This window comes from Megachile rotundata, chromosome 4 (assembly GCF_050947335.1).
Source record: "Megachile rotundata isolate GNS110a chromosome 4, iyMegRotu1, whole genome shotgun sequence".
Lineage (NCBI taxonomy): Eukaryota > Metazoa > Arthropoda > Insecta > Hymenoptera > Megachilidae > Megachile > Megachile rotundata.
In genome coordinates, this window is record NC_134986.1 from 8,180,054 (window position 1) to 8,192,830 (window position 12,777).

At 32.3% G+C, this 12,777-nt stretch overlaps 1 protein-coding gene across 3 annotated transcripts in view; it reads left to right on the forward strand.

Annotated features, from left to right (window-relative positions):
• Positions 1-331: 331 nt before the first annotated feature.
• Positions 332-12,777, forward strand: part of LOC100877948 (cysteine-rich secretory protein 2) — a 115,985-nt gene continuing 103,539 nt past the window's right edge. The window contains exons 1-2 of one of the 3 annotated variants that reach the window (XM_076530384.1): positions 332-463; positions 554-594. The gene's annotated coding sequence lies outside the window, so the exon portion shown is untranslated. Of the gene's footprint in view, positions 464-553; positions 595-6,755; positions 7,472-12,777 lie in introns of those variants that run through there. The other 2 variants (XM_076530385.1, XM_003700976.3) reach the window with 2 other exon arrangements.

Sequence of the window (12,777 nt, forward strand, 5' to 3'; positions counted from 1 at the left end):
TAATTAACATTCATAGAAGTTGACGGCAACGACGTATCGTGATAGTTTACGTTACGTGTAAATAAAAAAAACTATCAACCAATTACGCGTAATTTATCACACGGTCTCACGCGGAAACGTCCGTTTTCAATCAGAAAGATCGCACGGGGAGACTTCTTTCCTTCCCGCGGCAACAGGATGATTTAAACGCCGTTCTACCGGCCGTTTAACGATGGCATTATTAGCCCAAGGTTCCTGACTGATTATTGTTCATCAGTAGACGGGATCACGAACGTTTACAAAGGCTATAAAAGATGCGATCGAACAGACCAATTGGTAGTATTTTACAGACTTCTGTTTCTGTGAAGTCGGGATTCGTTTGTTGATAGTTTGAGAAGATTGTAACGGAGCGAACGGAGTTGATTAAACCGGCTGAGATAAAACTTGTGGGGATATAAAGGGAGATTTCACCTATCGTTCAATTGTACGTCAATTTGAATTTTCATTTTAGGATGATAAATGGCGAATGTTACTGTTTATTGTTTCATATGAATTTACGGAATTTTTGTTTTAGGGAGAGGGTGCAGGTTTGAGGAGCGTTTGAGTGATTGAAGGGTGAGTATTTAAACAGTGGCCATTTTTACAGTAATGGATAGAATATTCACTGTTTTTTGCGGAGAAAGTGAAGGTGATTTACGAAATTGATGTGGAAAGTTTTTTATTTATTTTACTTGAAATTTAGGGAGTTTGGAGTTTCGGAGTATTTTCAATTTTAGGAATTTTTTAATTTACCACCGTTCTAATTTAGGACTTTTTAAAATCATTTCACGAATCCAGAAATTTAGGAATTTTTAAATTTACTATTTCTCAAATTTGGAAGTGTATGAACGTGTAATTTATAAGCTTTGAAATTAGCAATTTTAGGAATTTCTAAAGCTACCATCACTCAAATTTAGAGGTTTAAGAATTTTTAAATTGACAAGCGCACAAAGTTAGAATTCTAGGGATTTTCAAATCTAACATCTCTTTTAAGTTTGTGAGTTTAGGAATTTTTAAATTGACAAGCGCACAAAGTTAGAATTCTAGGGATTTTCAAATCTAACATCTCTTTTAAGTTTGTGAGTTTAGGAATTTTTAAATTGACAAGCGCACAAAGTTAGAATTCTAGGGATTTTCAAATCTAACATCTCTTTTAAGTTTGTGAGTTTAGGAATTTTTAAATTTATAACTAAATTTAAAAGTTTATAAAATTATAAACTTGACACTTTTCAAATTAGATATTTTTGAAATTTTTAAACACACCATTATCTAAATTTCGTAATTTCTAAACTTATAATTAGATATTGAGAAATTTGTAAACTCACAGTTTTTCAATTAAAAAAATTCTTTGTTAAACTTGTAATTAGATAATTTTAAAAATTTATAAACTTAGTTTTTGAATTTAAAAAATTCTCTTTTAAATTTGCAATTAGATAATTTGAAAAGTTTGTAAACTCACAGTTTTTCAATTAAAAAAATTCTGAAATTCTTAAAATTTTAAATTCACAAACTCTAACATCCTCAAAAGACCAACCAAATTTAACTATCGCAAATAATGCAGGGTACCTCTTTTTTTCTTTTTATCACTAGCCTGGTTTTAAAAAGTGAGTTAAATTGAAAGCATAATAAAAACGTGAAGAAGAAATTCGTGCATTGTTTCGTGCCATATTTAAAATTCCCAAAAATCGAATTTATTCACTGTATTCATGAAATTGTAACAAATCCGATTAAACAGTATTTTTGAACAGAAGTGGATAGAGCGTATAATAAAAAAATGAATTTACTGTCACGGAGTTTTTGTGAAGCGCAAAAATGTTTAATCCAGATGAAATCTAACAGGATATTATTCTTCGACCATTTAATAAAATCTGGTTTAATAAAATGTTCAATAAAATATTGATTCTGGGATAATGAATATTTAAAACAAAGTCATACAAAATTGTTTGTTCCTGTATAACTGACATATCGTTTAAAAAAAATTTTGCGTATAAATAAACGTGATTCTAACTGGTTTTATAAATATTATATTAAGTTAATTTTATTAAATTTATTTTTGATGTGAAATTTATTTTACCTTTTGTGAAAATGATAAATCGGTTTAATTTTAAATTATTGTGTCATAAATACTACTTTTCGATACGTTTACAGTGGTAGGTATGGGTTTAGAATATTTTTATGTCGTTTAAGCAAGTTAGAATTTATATTTCGAAATCGGGTGTAGGTTAATACAAGAATATGTTTTTATTCGTTGCATGCTTTGTCAGTAAATTACTCATTTCGAGTTAAGAAGGTTTAGGAAACACTTATGTGATCTTTTTCAGTACATCTTAAGCTTTAAATTGATGTAGCATAAGTGCCTTTTTGCAACACTTTTATGTCATGAAATTGTGTTAGAAGTTATATCTTTCGAAATCGTATCAAAGTTAATGTAGAAATTCTACCCTGGTTCGTTGCGTGCTTTGTTAGTAAATTATTCATTTTGAGTTAAGAAGGTTTAGGAAACTCTTATGTGGTTTTTTTCAGTACATCTTAAGCTTTAAATTGATATATTATAAGTGCCTTTTTGCAACACTTTTATGTCATGAAATTGTGTTAGAATTTATATCTTTCGAAATCGAATCAAAGTTAATGTAGAAATTCTACCCTGATTCGTTGCGTGCTTTTAAGTAAATCAACCATTTCGTCTTAAGAAAATTCACAAAACTCATATACAATCTTTTTCAGTATATCTTTAGCTTTAAATTGATATATTATAAGTGTTATTGTGAAATATTTTTATGTCATGATTTTGCATTGCAATTTATATTTTTCGAAATCAATCATAGGTTAATATAGAAATAATACTCTGATTCATTACACACTTCCATAGCAAGTCAGCCATTTTGTATTGAGGTGGTTCACGAAACACGTATGCAGTCTTTTTCAATATATCTTTAGCTTTAAATTGATATACTATAAGTGTCATTTTACAATACTTTTATGTCATGATTTTGTGTTACAATTTATATCTCTTAAAATCAGTTCTAGGTCAATAAAAAAATTATACTTTACTTCATTGCGAGCTCCAAAGTGAATCATTTTGAAACAAGAACATTAACAAAACTCTCACGTAACCCTTCGCATCAAACCTTAAACTACAAATATATCATAACCACTATTTACGAATACTTTTACACTATCATAAATCAGTAACACTTTTACATTACCACAAAAGTCACCATACACAAAATTGATCATCCACACCCGTACAACTCAACACAAATTTCACTTCATATTTCTACAAATTCCTCAATTACCTCCTCTATCCCCAAACGCCCATAAACTTCCGCAAAACGCAGATCCACCCGCATTTCTCGCAAACGTTCCACTTTGAAACATCTGACGTTTTTTGCACTTATCAGGGAATTAACGATACATCGCAAGGTATACCGAAACGGAGCAAAAAGTAGATTTCCAGTTTTAATGGGAACCGGATGGGTCCGCCTCGAAAGCCGGTCTCCATCCGGAAATGGTTTTAACGAACAGGGTGGTAGAGGGCGTACATATCAGAGCGCAAAGAATCACGCGCAAAAACGATTCATACGCGGACAAAACTGTTCCCAAAAGGACGTCATCTCTAAATCGCGAAAAGGACCCAGGTGGATAGAGTTTCTGTTGAAACAGGAAAGTGTTATGGCGTTTTGTCGCAAACTCCCCGTACAACAATGATATTCTAAAGCTCGGTAACAAAATCAATTTTCTTCGTCCTCCTTTTTTGTTCTTAAAAAAACTTTCTTAAGTAATTTCTTACTAACGATGGAAAAAATTAGTTTATCGATTTGAAAGAGTAAATTTTTCAATTTCGTTTCGCTGTTTGTTTCGAGGTATGGCGTTTGGGTAAGATGGACGTCCTGTCCATTTATTTAGCGTGACAGTTGGGGAGAGTGAAGTCTATTTACTCGGTAATGAGCGTCTGGAATGACTTTTTTCCTTTTCTGCTAATTAGGTTGCTGCCTAGCTCCGCCATGCTCCAGACCGAGCGTCTCAAGATCTGCTTATTGGGTTTCTCAAATCCTGTACAAACAGCAATGGTACTACTACTGTATCAAAGAACTAATTAGTGTGCTTTCCTCTTTTATCAACGACGATACATGTGGCCACTACATTAGGAAGTAAATTCGTTAACTGTAATTTTGTGCTGAAAATTGTATCTGAATTTTCGTAATCTTTTTAAGGTTCTAAGATTCTTTAAAGTTTTTCAAGTTTTGAGGATTCAATGTTTGAGGATTTATAGGTTAGTTTTTACTGTTTGATGAATATTTTGTTACAAATTTTCACTGTTAGAAGATTTTGGATTTTTCAAAACACAATTTATAACGTAACGATTAATGGTTATTTTACATTCAAAACAGATATAAGCCAAACGTATACAATTTTGCTGAAATTTAAATAAACACAAGATATGAATTTAACAACATACCTGTACTAACACGTATGTCCCAAAAATTGATCGAACGATGCAATCGATAACCGAAGAAAATATTTCGTCACCATTTTCACCGTGCAGGGTAAGCAACACGTAGATGTTTTTCTCGATGACGTTGATCGCCTTGAAATATCGAACATACCTGCCAGGCATATCGAGTATGTAACGATGACGTATGTGTGTCGGTACACGGCTCGATTTCGCCGATGCACCGTTGGATTCTGTCATTTTCGAAAAGTTTCGTCACGAGTAGCAGAGATTTTCCGACGCCTCGAGCTACATGGCAGAAGCCGTGACACGTTGTATGCGTTAAACGAGGGGGAAGAAAATTTTTAGCGTATCGATGGACGTCGAAACGGAAGCAACTTCTTTGTCGCAGAGACGTATGTACCTGGAGCATGATCCAGTTCCGTATCGAAACGTTTCAATATTTCACCGAATCGGTAATTCGATTTGTTCGGTCCCCTTTCGACGCCGTGTCCAGTATGATTGACGTTCCATTGTTCGATTTTTGAGGAATTCGGCGAAGCAAAATGGCCGGTGCTTCGGCTGCCAGAAAGTCGGTGATTTATTTACCTCACGGCTTTAATTGAGAAGAATTTGATTGTTGCAACGGTATCGATGATTAATTCGGGAGAATAGAGTATCGAGATGTGGGGGATGCCGATTTAATGTCGTTTTTACGTACTTTGGTTTGGTCGCAGTTATTTTTAAATGTAGGTTTTCTAGGTGTAGATATATATTTTATATTTAAAATTCGTAGATTTTCAAATTTTCGGATTTGTGAATTTCTATATTTTGAAGTCTTTAAGATTCCAAATTTCAAATTTCACGTTTCCTCAATTGCAAAATATTAAATACTGAAAATTTCTAATTCTAAATTTTGGAAATTCTCAAATTCCCAAATTTCCAAATCTTCAAATCCCTAAATTCCCATTTCCCCAAATTCCCAACTTCCCAAATTCCCAAATTCCCAAATTCCGAACTTCCCAAATTCTCAAGTTTCCTATTTTTCAAAATTCAAAGTTCAAATTTTCAAGTTCCCAAATTTCTTAAATTTCCTAAATTTCTCAAATTTCCCAAATTTCCCAACTTTCCTAAATTTCCTCAATTTTCTAAATTTCCTCTATTTCCTAAATTTCCCAAATTCCCTCAATTGTCTAAATTTCCTAAATTTTCCAAATTTCTCAAATTTCCTCAATTTTTTAAATTTCTTAAATTTCTTAAATTTCTTAAATTTCTTAAATTTCCTAAATTTCATCTATTTCATACATTTCCCAAATTTCCTCAATTTTGTAAATTTCCTAAATTTCTTAAATTTTCTAAATTTTCTAAATTTCCTAAACTTCCTAAATTTCCTAAGTTTCCTAAATTTCCTAAATTCTCTAAATTTCCTAAATTTCCTAAATTTCCTAAGTTTCCTAAATCTCCTAAATCTCCTAAATTTCCTAAATTTCCTAAATTTCCTAAATTTCCTAAATTTCCTAAATTTCTTAAATTTCTTAAATCTCCCTAATTTCTTAAATTTCCCAAATTTCATAAATTTTCAAGTTCTCAAATTCCTAAATTTCACAATTCTCTAAAATTTCAGAACCTCCAAATATTTTTAATGCTTAATAATTTGAGAACATGTAATTTTGAGACAGATGTATAGAAATCTAGAATCTAAGAAATTTCAAAACTTTGATAAGTTCTGAACGTAACAATTGTGAGACTTGAAAATTTCCTGAAACTTAAGAATTTAAGAATGTACAAGTTTAAGAGCTTGAAAAAATTAAAAATAGAGAATTTACGATTTGGTATTTGGACTTAAGATTTGCAAATGTTATAAGTTTAGGAATTTGGAAATTTGAAAATTTAGTTATTTAGAAATTTGCCAATTCATGCATTTGATAATTACCAAATACACAAAAATGCCCATTCAGACATTTATACCTTAAAAATTTCTACTTCCTAAATTTCCAAATTTGAGAAACCCAACTATTAAACTTCCAAATTAGAAAAATCTTAAAAATTCTCAAATTCATAATCTAAACATGTACAACCACTAAACTTCCAATAAAACAAAATTATTCAGAAATTTCCTCCAACTTCCAAAACATCAGAAGAATTTCAAATATCCGTAAAATTCATGTAATCGGAAAAAACATTTGCACCAGGTGTACATATGAACGAGCCTTAATCCGTATTAGATTAGAATCCGCGTGTCTTGGCGCGTTCGCGACAGGATTCTCATAGGAGTTTTCGGCGTCGAGTAGGAGAGCTTGCGCCAGTTGTGTTCGCGTCGCGTCGCACAGAGAGACGCGCGCCGCTTCGCCGAAAGCTCAGCTCCGCTTCGGGTCCGCTCGCGGTGGCGCGCGACAGTCCGCTTGCCAGTTTCGTTCACCCGCTCGAGGAAGATTCACCTCACCGGTCAGCATGCACAAACGTTCCTCGAGAACGCGTCGCGTCGCTTGACGATCGATCTCTCCAAAATTTCCGCCTGCGATCGCGAGTGTCATCCGGCGGAAATGTACCATTTCAAACTACCCTCTCTACGCGACATCCCCACGAAAGTGTTATTCTACGAAATGTGATCCCTCTTCCTCTTCGACAAAACTTGGAAAATTTACACGAGCCATGAGATCGGTCACAAACTTCAGAACTCGGTGTTTCTGAGACACGTGTGTGTGAACGATTTAACGTTTGAATAAAGTTTGCGATATTTGACTGAAAAGGAAATAGTGCGTAACTTGATGGTGAAGTGAACTTGGTACCGTATGGTCTGTGAACAGGTTACGTGTAGTAAAGAGGAACTGACTGTCCGAGGTCGTTGTGCTGGTGAAATGTGCAAACTGTTTTGAACTGGTGGCCGATAGACGGGTTAATACGCGGCTCAACCTGAGGCAATTATCTTGGTGAGACCACTGGTGCTAATTAATCATTGCAACTAGCTGTGAAGTCCCGTGGTAGACGTTCATCTTGAAACTTCTTCGACGGTGTAGTGCGGTGAGTAAATGTTTTTATATCGTCGTTAATGAGAACAGATTAGGGGGTCACTGAAACTTTGCTTCTGGGGGCAGTTTGGGTAACTTGTGCTCCTTGGAGGATGGTGATATGGTGATTAGGGTTGCACCTTCTTTCTGTGTAAATTTATTAATATAGGAAATGAGGGGGGTGGCTGTTGGGGAAATTTTTTTATTCTGAGGGTTTTGATATTGGGTTGTAGGGAGCATAATGGGGATAGGTAGATGTAATGAAGAATTTAATGGTATCTCACAGTTTGTGAATTTGAAATTTATTAAATCTTGTAGTTTTGTTAAAATTTAGTGTCGTATGAAATATAATGCAATACAATGAAATATAAAAATATGTATTGAATATAATGAATAGTTAGTAATAGTGAATAAAGTGATATTAGTGATTAAATGATCCACACAAGTGAACTTTATAAATATTGTAATTCTTCTTTGTAAGAAATTCTGATAGTATAATAAGAAATAAAATGTATGCAGTATTTATTAAAAATAACAAACGTTACAGAAAATTGTACTAATAAGGAAATAAAAAATTATTTTTAACGAAAGATGAAATGTTTATTTTTAATCAAAATTAAAAATTTGGAAATTTATTGTTAAATATTAACCCTTTATTGCCGTCCATTGTAATTATTTTACGCGGAATAATAAATGAAATTTCTATATTTTAGCGAGTACAAATGAATAATAAATTTTGTAATATGAGGAAATTATTGAAAATATTTCTGACTTTTTGTAATTATTAACCTTTTGTTGTTGTCGTGAAATGTTGGCAATTTGTAATATTGTATCATTTTCTGTAAAACGAGTAGTTTAATAAAAAATATTTTTCATTACTTTTGCTTGTCATCGATCTTCGATACTTTTGAAGTTTTCCTGTAGCAATAAAAAGTTACTTAATTCACTGAAGTACAAATTAAAAATGAAATCAAAATAAAACTGGGAATTAGAAATTGAATTGATACAAATTAAGACTATAAATCAGAAATTGAATTAATTCAAATTAATGTTGTAAATTAAAAATTCAATCAATTTACATCAAGAATTAAATAAGTTAAAATTAATACTGTAAATTAAAAATTAAATCAGCTCAAATGAAACTGTAAATTAAATATGAAATGAATTCAAATAAAACTGTAAATTGGGAATGATATAAATTAAAATTAAAGCTGTAAATTAAAAATTAAATTAATTTAAAATAAAACTGTAAATTAAAAATTAAATCAATTTAAAATAAAGCTGTGAATTGAAAATTAAATCAATTCAAATCGAAACTATAAATTGAAAATTAAATCAATTCAAACTGAAACTACAAATCGAAAATTAAATCAATTCAAATTGAAACAGTAAATTCAAATGACGCAAGATTAAATCTGCCCTTCAAAAAGTAAATCAGTTGAAATAGAAACTGTAAATCGAAAACGCTATCAGGTAAGATTAAAACTGTGAATTATAAAGTTGTAAGACGTTTTAATCGAATAAAAATCTCGAAAGTATTTCAAAGCAGTAATGTCGAGTAGAAGCAACGATAAAGAAACCATGACCCATTTAAACGAAACAAGAAAAAGCGTCAAACGATTATCTGATAATATTTTAAAGAAAAGAATAAGACTTCTATTATAATCGTTTGTTTAAACCAGCGCGTTATCAATTTCTCTTAATCATGTGATCTTTTGTAGCCGCTAGATCTCTGCAAACGTACTCGCGATCTACAATCGTGGCGAGTGTTTTAACCATTAATCTCCCCGAAGCAATTCATCATTCCCATTCTTTACAATTCATTTGTGATTCCAAAACATGTCCAAGTAAACTGCACCAGTCACTCCGCATTTATTTATTGACCGTGCTTTATAAATACAAATATCGAAGCATTAAGGAGAGACCATCAGAAAAATTGAGAGCGTACACAGTATGTCGGAAAAATAACAGAACTTTAAAAAAGAAAAGAAGTATTTTGCCAAGATTAATTTTTTTTATTCAAAATACATCCGCATACATCGATGGGCTCACATGACGTTAACATAGATTTTTTTATTTCGAATCACCCTTGTCACAACTGCTTGGACTTGTGTAAGTGTCATAAAACGTTCCTTTTACAACAAATTTCAGTTTTGGAAAAAAGAAGTAATCACATGGAAATAAGTCAGAATTTGGAGGATGTTGGAACAGACTTGTTTTTTCGCCAAAAATTCACGAACAGTGACAGTTCACATGGTGCGTTATCATGCAACAGAAACCAACTTCCCAGCACTCGATATTCGGGCCTCACACGAACGATCCTCTTCCACAAATGTTCCATAACACCCAGATAATATTCGCCATTAACATTTTGTCCCTGTGGAACGAATTCCCGAAGTATAATTCCTTTAGAATCGTAAAAGCAAATTAACATTGTCTTCTCTCGGGACTTCTGGAATCGCAATTTTTTCGATTTTGGAGAGCCTGGATTTCCACGTAGCACTTTGGCGCTTTGAGGTTCATACTTGAAACACCAAGTCTCACTAGTTACAATTGATTCCAGGAATATACAGTTTCGTCTGGCTGTTTTGATAAGATCCTCGCAATATTCAACGCGAGCAATTTGTTGCGCTTGCCCGTGATTTTGTGACACGGTGACGAAAGATTCTGTCGCATAAACGCTGTAAGTTTACAATTCGTTTCCAATAATGATTCCTGTGTTTTGGGGAGGTATACTATTTTCAGATAACATATTGTTTCACTAGATGCCGCGTTTTCCTTAAATTTAAAAAGTTTCATTACTTTTCTTACTGCGTAAACAGAATCGATATCGAATGATAATTTAACCAATAAAAGTATGAGAGAACACGATAGAAAGATACAATTTATCCAGGAGTAGGATATTAGACCTGTTCGAAATATCTCTAATATTATATGCGACGTTCGTATCTGCCCTCGATTCGGGTCAAATGTAAAAAGCTCTCCTATTGCGATTCGGCGGTTAACTACCACTCTTATGACCTGCATCTGCTGTTCAAATCGAGCGACCAGCCTCGCTGCAGGCCACGTTTACATCCGCATTTACATTTATCCGCTCAGAAGACGAGCATGTGACTTTGTTACAGTTCCCTTTATCGCACGTCAAAACTTACCTTTTTGCACTTTGTCGTGCAACGTTTCGATCGTTTCCACTTTTCTTCACTATGCTTGCAAACTTTTATGCTGCTCATGTTAGCCTAATTTCGGATATATCAGACTTTAGCTATGTCGCTACTGCAGTTGCAAATTATTATTTTAAGTATGTCGATGTCGACAATTTTACGTAAGGATCTTATGTTCTAATCTTATGATTCTCATGATCTAATTGATCTTTGTAATTGACGGGTTATTGGTTTTGTTATTAAGTTTTTCATGACTGATGTTGCGATACCAGGTGTTCGTGTTAGGATGCTTATCAGATTTGGGACATATCAGACTTCTGTTATATCGCTATTAGTACATAGTTGAAATTATATCATTATTTCATGTATGTATGTTGTCGACAATTTTTGTAATTGATCAGACGGATTACTGTTTTTAATATTAAATCTTTCAAGCTTGAAGTTACGGTACCAGCTGCTCATGTTGTTAGGAGGCTTATCAGATTTCGGATACATCAGACTCTAGGTATATCACTACTGGTGCACAGCTGCAGTCATATTATTATTTTATTTTGACGATGACAGAAATTTTTACAACTAATCTAATGAATTACTATTTTTAACATTTTGCTTTCACGTTTGATGTTGTTATACTAAATACATACTACTACCTGCAGCTTTGCTAGTCTATCTAGTTTCAGATACATCAGACTCTATGTATATTACTACTGATGCACAACTGCAGTCACCTTATTATTTTATCTTTGTCGATGACAGAAATTTTTACAACTAATCTGATGAATTACTATTTTTAACATTTTGCTTTCACGTTTGATGTTGTTATACTAAATACATACTACTGCCTGCAGCTTTGCTAGTCTATCTAGTTTCAGACACATCAGACTCTATGTATATCACAGATGCACAGCTGCTGTCATATTATTATTTTATCTTTGATGATGATAGAAATTTTTATAACTAATCTGAACTACTATTTTTAATATTTTGTTTTCACGTTTGATGTTGTGATATCAGATGCATATCTAGTATATTTCTGAATTTTTATTCTCCAAGTTAACCCAGCATACAAGTATAAATTTTCAGATATCATCTAACAAGTTGAATTGAGTTATAAAATTTGAGCTATGAAATTTTTATTTCGGAATTTATTGAAACTCCTGGATTTTTATTTTAATTTATGTTGTCAGACTTTAGGCTTAGTATAAAAATATTTTAATTTCTGTTTCTGCATGTTGTGCATTTTAGAGTTGTGAGTTTTTTTAGGGTTTAGAAATCGAAGAGAGCTTTAAAATTTAATTTTCAAATCTCATTGTCGGCTCTCAAGTATGTAATTTCTGAAATCTTGAAGCTTCTCAATTTGCAAATTTCAAACTCAAAGAATTAAACACATAAATTCCCAATTTTTTATTTTAAGCTCTACATTTTCACATTAAATCAACCTAATCTTAAAATGTTCGAACAAACGCTTCAAAATTTATATTCTCACAGTTCACCTCTCAAATTCAAATTTTTAAATTTAACCTCCCAACTTAACATTTTTTAATCCAAGCTCTCGAATTTAAATTTTTAAACGTCAGCTCCCAAATTAACATTTTTCTGACCTTTCAAATTTAAATTTTCAGCACCCAAATTACCATTTTTTTGAGCTTCGAAATTTAAATTTTTAAACCAAAGCTCCCTTTAAATACTTCAAACCTGCACCTTGTTATTCAAAGTATAAAAAACTTGACGAGTTAGAGCTTGTAAATTGAAATATTCATTTCTGTCCATAACGTTTCATCCAAAGCGTATCAACTCTGAAACGTTGCAGTATTTACATATGTAAATACGTTCAGACGTATAATGTTCTAAAACATCTCTTTCATTTCGACATTGTAATTTTACATGTTCCCCAGGGATTCTTCTTCGAGTTTGAATAAAACTTCTCCATAGAGTATGTAGATATTAAAAAGGGGGAATGGAAATACTCTCTCCGGCTGTTCTCATACAAAACTACTTCGATATGTGAAGTTATTAAATTTCAGATTTATTCTATTCGAAATTCAGTAATACTTTTTGTATCAGTATTTACAATACATCTTTTGTATTCAAGATTCTTTTTGACTTTGTATAAAGCTTTTGTGCACGATGTTTATTAAGGAAGAATATTAATATTTTA